The sequence below is a fragment of the Emys orbicularis genome, chromosome 1 (assembly GCF_028017835.1).
Source record: "Emys orbicularis isolate rEmyOrb1 chromosome 1, rEmyOrb1.hap1, whole genome shotgun sequence".
Lineage (NCBI taxonomy): Eukaryota > Metazoa > Chordata > Testudines > Emydidae > Emys > Emys orbicularis.
Window position 1 is genome coordinate 207,880,439 of NC_088683.1, and position 11,328 is coordinate 207,891,766.

The following is an 11,328-nucleotide window of genomic DNA, read 5'->3' on the forward strand; positions in this document are numbered from 1 at the left end:
GTGTTTTATTATAGTTTCAGATTGCTGGGTTGGCTGAGGAAATAGCTGGAGTTTGTTTTTATATCTGAAAATGCTTTTCTTGGAACTAGGAGTAGGAAATTTCTGCATTTGTCTTGTCTTGTTTTGTTTTTCTCCTGGCCTTATCAAAAACTATACTAAGAAATGTAAAAATCTGCATAGCAAGAATGAGAAAAATTGTGTTACAATTAGGCTTGTTTTCATAGATTTTTATCCCCATGATATTTATCTCTATAAATCCACACAACTTCCCTTTTTACATTGCAAAAATTAGACTTTTTTCCTTTGTCCGTTCTAATGTGAAGATGACTAAAATTGTGCTAAGAAAGCACTTTTTGTTTCCTCATGTGACCTGGGTGACTGAGTTTCTTTTTCTTTCACATATCATGACATTTCTGTTCCATAGTGTACTTTCAGATTGTTTGGATTTTTTTTTCTTTGCACAAAAGGAGAATAAAATGCAATGCACCTGATTTTCTGAAGTCCTGAGCTCCCACAGCTCCTGCTGATTTCACCTGGCATTGGGGCGCTCAGCACTTTTGAAAATGAGGCCCTGTGTTTCTTTATAATTGAATTGTTATACTGTTGAAACAAATTTGCATTAGGAGCATTGAGTTGAAACATAAAAAGAAAGTTCCTTTTTTGAGTTTTACCCAAAGTTTTTTGCTTTGGAAAGAATGGTGTTTCTAGTTCTTCAATCCAGCTCCATTTGGTCCTCCTGGGTTTGACTTGGCACATAGGAATGCGACTGAAAATATCTGTGTTTTGTTAAGGAAATATATTTAATACTCTTGTCATATTTTGTTTTAAATTAAAATATTTTTTGACTTTTTGTACAGAGTCTGGATTAATAGTGCAGGGGAGAATGGAGCCATCTTTATTACTTTTGAAGGGGAAAAACTGCATACCCTTGAAATATTTTCACTTTAGCTTTCTGATTACTGAAAAGGATCTTAAGAAGCAAATGATTGGACAAAATTCTTGGTATGCTTTGTATTAACAAGTTAGCTCTCTCCAGAGTAGTTCAATAAAGTATTTTTAATGCACTGTATTTCATATAAAAGCCCTTCAGTTTGTTTCATTTTAAATGTCATCAGTCAAGACATTTTAATAGAAATACTTGAATTACCGTATATACTCGATCATAAGCCGGTTCGTTTATAAGCTGACAACCCCCCCTCCCCCCCCAAGATGGATAAGTAAAAATGGAACATGTTTATGACCCGTTCATAAACCGACCCTATAATTCAGGGGTCGGCAAACTTTGGCTGCGGTGCCGAGACGGTTTGTTTACCTTGAGCGTCCGCAGGCACAGAGGTAAACCTAAGTAAACGAAGTGTCCCGGCATGCCAGCTGCTTACCCTGACAGGCCAGGACAGCAATTGGTGGGGAAATTTTTGGGGGGTGGGGGAGAAGCTGGGGGTAAGGGGAGTAACCCCTGTGACCACCCCCCACATGACCCCACCCCTAGCCCAGGACCCCCAGACTCCCCATCCCATCCCTTCCCACCTTACCTGGCTGAGCCAGGGGAGGATATCTCTGGCCTGGCCACAGCTGCCCCGGCAGGCCAGGTGGTACGGCCGCAGCCTGCCAGCCCCGGAGCTGCATGTGCTTCGGAGGCTGGGGAGAGAGCAGCGTGGCCAGAAACGGAGAGACGCTGGCCCCGCCTCTTCCCTTCTGACTGTGCTGCCTCTCCTTGCCCCCTCTGTTGAGGGGCTGTGTCCCACCTCTCTCCCTCTATACCCGTTCATAAGCCGACCCCCTTCTCTGATGCTTCCCTTTTTTACTAAAAAAAATTCGGCTTATGAATGAGTATATACGGTATAGAAGCAATAATCCAGTAACAATACAGTGTGTTTTCATGGCATCCCTTGCCACTAAAAATCTGGCTTATAGTTAAAGTGCTATTAGTTACATCTGCTAGCCACACAAACTTCATCTCAGCTACTAAATTGATACTTACAGTGGCAGATATTCAGGTGGGTATTTCTTTGTTGCTCTGGCAACAGGAAAAGCAATGGGAACTCTTACAGGTTTCAATTGTTAGCCAGCAGCACATTAAGAAAATAATGCACTTGAGCATTTTACTATGAAAGATGAAGCTCAATGATGAACTAGAATCTTATGAAGTGTTTCTTATTCAGGAGGATTTTTTTTTTCCAATTTTGAAATAGTGCTATAAGGTATTTGATACTCCTATGAATATCCCTGAAATAAATCAACAGATTTTTAAACCATGCCTTCAAAAACAAGGTTATAGGGGGAAAATAGGTATTGATTTCCAAGACAATTTGTCACTTTAAAAAAAAAAAAAACAAATGTACCCCAAATGATGGGGTAATAGACCAATATATCCCAATGCGAATAAAACCATAGTAGTTTCTGATGCAATGCATTCCCAATTTTAACATAAAATTTATTTACCAGGCAAATTGGGAAAGTCATAGTTCATTGCATACAGCTGCTTTAATCATTAATAATATTTAGCTGTTTCCTAATGAATTACATGTGCGATTGATTTCACTTCATGCTGGATTTCGAGCTGCAGCAAGGGAAAACAACAATTCTGTCTTCACTGTTCTGTTGCTCCAAGTTCAGTTTCAGGGATCTTATTTGGGGCTACCTTGCTCAACTCAGGCAGTGACGAGAACAGATAAATATGACTTTGAAAGCATTTTTTATATATTGTAATGAAGTTGAGCTGAACATTAATGTTAATTAAATAGCCTACACTTAGCATCCTTCTGCTATAGATCTTGAACTTACATCACACTGATATATCAGGCATTAACATTCTAGTTCTGAGCTTTGCCTTTGTGTAGATTAATAGATAGTAAATCACAGACTCCTCAGAATTAAGAATCTGTATGTCTTTTTAAGAAAGAAACACTAACCTCTTAACAATATTCTTATCTTTATTAGTTGAAAGCAAGAAATTGAGTAGAATCCTAAGGTGTTTTCTTATAAGAGTGGAAGTCTGTCTTGGTAGGTAGTTTGTATTGTCTGTGTATGAAAACCCCTGGAGCAACTATTCCAACATGTAGCAATTCTACGTAGGATTTGCTAAATACAAGAGACTAGATTCTGTGGCTCGGAGGTACTCCAGAATGATTGTTCCATTGAAGTGATTTTTGACTTCTTTAATGGTCCCAAGACTAGTCTTCCAATTCTGACATCAAATTTGCCACCATGAAGAAGCTTGGAAAGGTAACTTATAGAAATGAGTGTGAAAGTAAATGAAATATGTGTAAATCAGAAAAGTAAGCTGCCCACAATTTGTAATTGTTTCTATTGTAAAACAGTTTAAAATCTACAAAATTGGCATTCTTTAAATGAATTTCAGGTAAAAATTTGCCAAAATATTACAATTGATTGTAGACTAGTATATGCCTCACATAGGTTCAAGTTACGTCAGACTCTACTCCCTGACTGTTGCAAACACTGGTTTTAGAACCATTGACATTCTTGCTGCTGTTTGACTATGATAAGTGAGTTATGTTGTATCCCATTACCATCCTCCCATCTCTTGAGCGGCTCTGTTGCTACTGGCACTAAGAGGCAGAGAGGCTAAGGATTAGTTGAAATGGATTAGTTTTGTAAAATAGTATGGGAAGAGACTGTACTCTGCCCCTACTAAAAGATGGATCACGGCTGAAGCATGTTTGTTGGCAGGGCAGAATAGAAAAGCTTGCATCGCTGCTGCTCTTGCTTTACCTCTGCCATGGATACTTAAATCTTAGTTCACAGTCTGGCACCTTTGTGATAATTCACTTGTAGGTGTGTTTTTAAAAAATAAGACTATCTCATGTTCTTCACACCAGAGTGGATGCATAATTCTCATTAACAAGTGTAATAATTCCAAACTGGAATCTCAAAGCATCCACTACATAGTTTTCCCCACATTGTGTAATAATTGCAGATAACCTTGTTTTTCTGCATTGCTGATAGTGTATTTGCAGGCAAATGAAACTAGGTTCTTTTATATATTTTTTTAAAATATATTAAATATTAGTTACTACTTGCATAGCTTCACAAATATTTAAACGTTTTTTTCTTTTAATCGTTAATTCAGCATGGTTGGCTCTCCAGTGTTAGGCAGATAGTTTATATTCTGACAAAAAATGCAGACAGGATACTTTTTCAGCCAACAAAAGGTTAAATATAGAAAGTAACTATAACTTTCCAAATGAACATAACTTTCAATTAAATGTTTAATGTCTTAATTTTAAATAAGTGATCATTGTCATAAGAATTTAACTGTGAATTTGACTCCAGTTTGTATATTATGAGCAAAATAGGGAGAGAAACTTCTGACACAACTTATATCTTTCCCTTTTGGAATAAAACTGAACAGGTGACCAAAGAATTAAATTATGGCTGTGATCACACCAATTAATAATGGTAGCTAAAATAATGTTTCTAAACTTTAGTGTCAAAATATTATCTACATGTATATCTTCTCTCTCACCACTTGGGAAATGCTGGGGGAAGACAGAAGGAAGAAATTCTAAAGGAGGTGACATCAGGGAATAATTGCAAGCAGGGCTGCCCAGAGGATTCAGGGGGCCTGGGGCAAAGCAATTTCGGGGGCCCCTTCCATAAAAAAAAGTTGCAATACTATAGAATACTATATTCTCGTGGGGGCCTGGGGCAAATTGCCCCACTTGCGCGCGCCCCCCCCCCCCCCCGGGTGGCCCTGATTGCAAGAAAGTTAGCAGTAAGTCAGGACCAGTCCTTATGCCAGCATTTCTCAAACGCGGCCACCAGGGGCTTTTCTTGCAGCCACAGCCTCCTGGGTAGTGATGGGGAGTGGGGGGGGGAGAAGTAGCAGCCCCTCCTCTGGGGCTGCCAGGAGGGGTTGGGCCTTGCCCCACTCCTCCTCCACAAACACCGGAGGAGAAGACAGCTGGTGTGAGCTCCCCATCAACAGTCAAAACATGTTACTCTAATGCCTCATCTGAAGAGTGCATTACTGGCCAAAAGAGAATGAGTGTGAGTGATTATAAGAATTTGAGTTCTGAAATGTCTCTCATCTGGAAGGGAAAACATAAACGAGCAAATCGTGTTTTAAGTTGCCTTGCTATTTAAGAGACAATCATGTATAAATTTCTAAAACTCTAACACTGAATACATTTAGTTCCACATGATACACCAGATGGAATTTTCACTTAAGGAAATAATTCCATTTCCTGGAGAAATTTCTCCACCTGAGGACTCAATTTTATTTTAATGGTTCATAGTTGAATGATAATTAAAGGAAGATGGGGCCAAAATCTTGAGAAAGGGGGACGCTACATTTATAAAGCCAGTCTTCAGCTGCTGTGCAATGTTGTTCCCAATGCCTGCTAAGCATCATTACTGGATTTTCTAAAGGTTGGTATTTTTGTACAAGTTCCACTGTTCTTCGATGTGCACTATATAAAAAATTAAAATTTCTGCTTGTTTAAATAAATGAATAATTGTTCTAACTTGTTCAGTGTATCTTTTAAACATGTTGTATTTCAATTCCTGGTCACTAGTGTTCAGTATCCAACCAAATTGTTCCCAATGCAATGAAATTCAGGATACCTGTGACCAAATGTAAGGCCTGGTTTACACTGGGGCGGGGGGGAGGGAGGATCGATCTAAGATACGCAACTTCAGCTACGAGAATAACGTCTTTCAGCTACGCATCTTAGATCGACTTAGAATCACTTACTTTGCGTACTCGCGGTGTGGGATCGACGGCCGCTGCTCCCCCGTCGACTTTGCTTCCGCCTCTCGCCAAGCTGGAGTTCAGCAGTCGACGGGAGAGTGATGGGGATCCATTTATCACGTCTACACTACACGCGATAAATCGATCCCCGATAGATCGATTGCTACCCACCGATCCGGTGGGTAGTGTAGAAGAACCCTAAGATTCTCAACAATAACCCCTCAATATGGCTTCAGCTCTAAAGTGAGAGTAGAACTTGTCTATAAGTGCTTGAAAGTTAAAACCTGCAGAAGGCTGACTGCTGTATGTGAGTGTGAGATTTTCACATTCATACTTAAAAATAAATTATTTTTGCTTCATCTTTCCCTCAAAAGTATTCACCATTGGACAGAGATCAGACATGGATAATTTTAGCCCAGTAAGTGAAACTTTTGGATCATTTAGAAAGACAGATGGAAAACAGTTATACTAATAAAACTTTGGCTATTTTAACTATAGCTATCTCTAATGCTCCAGCTATAAGATAAAAAGGGACACAAACTTCATAGTACTATTTTTAATACTACATCTTTTTAGGTATTTATTTTTCTTTTGGTGTCATATATAGAGATCTAGAAATATTAAATTCGCTCTGCTTATTGGATTCTTTCTCACAAGGTGGCACTCCTGTGACATCTTTCAGATGTGACTTCTTTGAGACTTTCTTCACAACTGATAGTTCAATAAAATCAAAGCAGTTTACACGTTGTTTCCTTTTTAAAAATACCCATATACATAAATAATCTTATGCTATAATGATGGTCTGATTCTTTTTGTTGAGGAATCAGCATTCTGTTTTTTAAAATCCTTTATTTCTAAGCAGCCAAGTGGCATCTTTTATGTATTTGTACAAAATATGTTGCTAGTCAATGGATACCAGGAATATTTGGTCAAACAAGATACATTTTTATATTATAAAATGGAACAGTATTTTCAACTTACCCAATACTTTTGCATATATAACTATATATGTCAGTTGATTTTTGCCTTTTCCTGTTCAATGAAGCCTGGTTGTAACACATCCATGTTTCCAACTTATTGGTAACAGGTCAGATAAGAGTTCATTCCTGTGCTTGACTTTCTCCTACACTTCTAACACGTCCACTGATTCAGTGTATAGCCCATGAAATGCCCATCCGTACTCCTGAAAGTTTTCTCTAATATAAACGTTGTCCTAACCAATACAAATATCGCTGTGACGGGTTAGATCACAGAACCCCCTTTGCAGTTCACTGAAACTGGGATGCACTCAGCTCAGGGGATTCTTAGTTAACAGACTTTCCCAGCGCCCAGTGTTCAGACTTTATTTTGCTTCCTTTTCTGTCCTACTTCCCTTGCCCGAAATAAGCAAACAGAAAATAACAAACCAGTAATCACTTTGTCTGTTCTCCAGCCACCATACTTAAAAGTCACTTAAAATCACTACCAGTATCTCAAAGCAATCAGCTGTGCACAGATCCTGCTCAACTACGCCACTGTGACGGGTTAGATCACAGAACCCCCCTTGGGAGCTGCCACCTGATATGCCAAGACTACTTCTACCCCTGCTTTCCCTGCCAGCTCAGAACCCCAGCACCCCGTCCTGCTGAGCCAGACATGCCCGTCTGCTCCAATACAGACCCAGGGTCTGAATTACTTGCCCCACAGCTGCAGACTTAACTGAAAGCAGCTAACAGAAGTGTTTTTGTCTTTAACACTCAGATTCCCAACTCCCAATGGGGTCTAAACCCAAATAAATCCGTTTTACCCTGTATAAAGCTTATACAGGGTAAACTCATAAATTGTCCGCCCTCTATAACACTGATGGAGAGAGATGCACAGTTGTTTGCCCACCCAGGTATTAACGCATACTCTGGGCTAATTAATAATTAAAAAGTGATTTTATTAAATACAGAAAGTAGGACTTAAGTGGATCCAAGTAATAGCAGACAACAAAGTGAATTATCAAGTAAAATAAAACACGCCAGTCTATGTCTAATCTAACTGAATACAGATAAAATCCTAACCAGTTCCAGAATGCTTCCTTTTAGCCAGGATCCAGCAATCACTCACACCCCTTGCAGTCACTGTCCTTTGTTCCAGTTTCTTTCAGGTATCTTTGGGGGTGGAGAGGCTCTCTCTTTAGCCAGCTGAAGACCAAATGGAGGGGTCTCCCACGGGCTTAAATAGACTTTCTCTTGTGGGTGGAGACCCCCCTCCTTTCTCCTATGCAAAGTCTAGCCCAAGATGGAGTTCTGGAGTCACCTGGGCGAGTCACATGTCCATGCATGACTCACAGTTTTTACAGGCAGAAGCCATTGCCCATATGGTATCTTAACAAGTCTTCCTGGAGCCATTCATGTGGATTGGAGCATTCCAAGATGCATTGTTCCTTAAGTGCTTCCTGATTGGGCACTTAACTTTGCAAATTCCTTTCTCCAGGAACTGACCAAATGCTCTACTAAGGTTATTTAGAAATCAAGCCAGTACACGGCCAATATTCATAACTTTGAGTACAAAAATGATACATGCATACAAATAGAATTAATAGATTCAGTAGATCATAACTTTTACATAGATATGTTTCATGGCATATGTAGCACAGAACATATTCCAGTTATGTCATATATATATTCATTAGGATATTTCCATAAAGCCTTATGGGGGGTGCCGTCACATCCACAATTGGATTGGTTTGGCTTAACAGAACCATTCTTTCCTCTTTAAAAGGAGAGTCATTGTGTGTAGCATGCGCAGACAAAACACTTGTTAAATTTGAGTACAAGGTTAAGAATAAAAATTCCTACAAAGAATACTGTATTTAGCACAAACCCTATTCAAAGCCAGGATGTTCAAAGTTAAGGTTAAATATATAATACCTCAAATATCTGAAAGTATGAAAGTTCACAGTTAAAGTACCCAAACTAATTTGTGTCTGCTCCCTCAACAATTACAGCTTCCCAACGTTCCTGGTTTTTTTTAACAGTGGCTTTGCAAGATATCTGATTTTTGAGGAAATGTTTCTGAGAATTATAAGAACTTGTCTACCTAAAGGTTTAAATTTTGAACAGCCATGGTATTTGTACAGCTGGCAAATGAGATGGAATAGTGAACTGTGCTCCACAGCCCTTGGTCTATAACTGGTTTCATGTCCTCATTGATGTCAGATATGTGTCTAATGGCACTTGCATTTTTGGTACTTGGAATCATTGGGCCTTATTCTAAGAGGTGCCAAATGCCTTCAATACCACACAAGACTTAGCATTTAAAAGGGGAATGGGGAATAATTGCCTTAATATTCTGTTTGTCAAACCAGGAATTTATTTTTTCCTATGGAATGTATATAATTGTAAAGAAGGCTAGAGTTGTCAGCTCTAGCAAATGTATGAGTAAGAGGGTGATGATCACATGGTGTTCGTGGTCATTGATAATATGAAACTTTATAATGGATACATAAGGTAGTATGATTTTCTCAGAACATTGCTGCAGGGACAGTTAAATTAGTTTGGGGGACCTTAGGTGTGACTGTTCCTACTTTTCAATGTTTGAGTTTCTTAAGTATAGCCTTAAATCTAACTTCCATCTTTTTTAATTTTTTGGGGTGGGGGTTGGTTTGGTTAGTTGGGGTTTTTTAGGGGGGTGTTTCTTTGGGGTTGTGTGTTGCTACCTACAATGCTCAAATTACTGATATCTCCTTCAGTTCACTCCTACACTCTATTTCACCAATTAAACTCATTCCTACCATTCTCCCCCATTCAGTCCTGCAAGTCCAACCCATCTCCACTCATTTTGCCCATCTCTACTCCTGTGCCTCTACCACAAGTACTGATTCAAGCTTGTAATGTCAGTTTTAATGTCCTTTATTTGGAAGAGGTGAAATCTAATTTTCTCGTACGTTGTCTCACTCTGGGGTAATAGTATGTGCCAAACCTCCACCCCTCAGGTTAAAGAATGTTAAGCATAAACAAAACCATAAATTGGTCACCACCAACCCATTGGATTCCAGTTTCACTGGCTTTTCCAGCTCATCATTTGAAAGTGCTTATTTTATTGCTCACCATTCTTTTTCTGTTTCTTATTTAATTCCTCTGTGTGTGGGGGGGGGGGGTGTTTTTGTATTTTGTTTAGGCCTTCTGCTTTTCAGTGAAGCTAATCTAATATTCTCAAAGTCTGGCCTGTGTCCCAAACCTTTGCTTCCAGGTTTCATGAAGGACTTCAAGGGTCCCCAGAGAGACTATTTCATTATTTTTGTTTTGAAGTAGTCATAGGCCCTGATCCTGCAAGTTACTCTCTGAACAGAACTCCATGAGACTGCAAGAGTCCACATGCATAGAAAAACAACGAGGAGTCCTTGTGGCACCTTAGAGACTAACAAATTTATTTGGGCATAAGCTTTCGTGGGCTAAAACACACTTCATCAGATGCATGGAGTGAAAAATACAGTAAGCAGGTATAAATATACAGCACATGAAAAGATGGGAGTTGCCTGACCAACTCACAGAACCATGACCTTCCTGGTGTTATAAAAATACTGACATTGAGTCATTCTTAAACATATCTCTGCTCTAGCACAATTGCAGGCTGTTTGCCAGAGCTGCTTTTTTTTTTTTTCCCCAGTAGATTTTCTATGTCCTTCATCACTGTAGCAGCTGAGCGCCTCACAAACATTCGTGGCCAAAATTTTCCAAAATAGGTGCCAAGTGTTAAACTCTGCAATTCATAATTAGGCACCTAAGAAAGTCACATGGTATTTCCAAAGTGCTGAGCACTGGACATTTTTCATTAATTAATTTACCCCCAATGGTATTATAAAGTTAGAGGGAAGTATCCCCATTTTATAGATGTGGAACTGAGGCACATAGGATATCCAATCCCTTCGCTTTTGGAAAGTGTTACCCATAGAGATTAAGTGACTTGCTTAAGGTCACACAGGAAGCATATTGCGAAGCAGGGAATCTTGCAAAGTTGTTCTGAGTCTTAATTCAGTGTCTTGGCCACAGATTGGAGAAAAGAAACCTCCACTTGTCAAGTTTTAGATTCAAAGCCATTCTAATTCTCTCTTACAGCTAGCTAAAAACTTTTAATAGGGAAGACTACATCTCCTGGCCCCCACCCATCTTATTTGCTGTCCTGCAACATTCCTGTGGCAACCACAGCAATTGCTTACTTTAAAAAGTAATAGCAGTTCTGCTCCTTCTCTCATAGCTTTACTTCCTCACACACACGCACACTTCTCCATTCATTGCATGTGCTTTTCTGCCATCTAGTATCCTTCACACCCAGCCATGTTTTCCACCTGTCTTGTCTCCTGGCATCTGCTTCCTTACTGCCTGATCCTGTTTGGATATCCTGGCGATGCTGCCCAGTTAGTTCATGGCTCCTGGACGTTCCTTTTCACCTGCCAGCTCTAGTCATGTTGACAAGGAATGGCAAATGGCGGCAGGTGGCTGGCTAACTCCTGGTGGTGAGAGGGGGGACTACAATATTCCAACCTCCAGTAGAGCAGGGAGTGACTCCCTCTCTGTTGGCAGGGGCATCCGTCTCACAGCGCACTCCCCTACTGCTGGGGGGGAGAGAGTGAACACTGCAAATCTTCC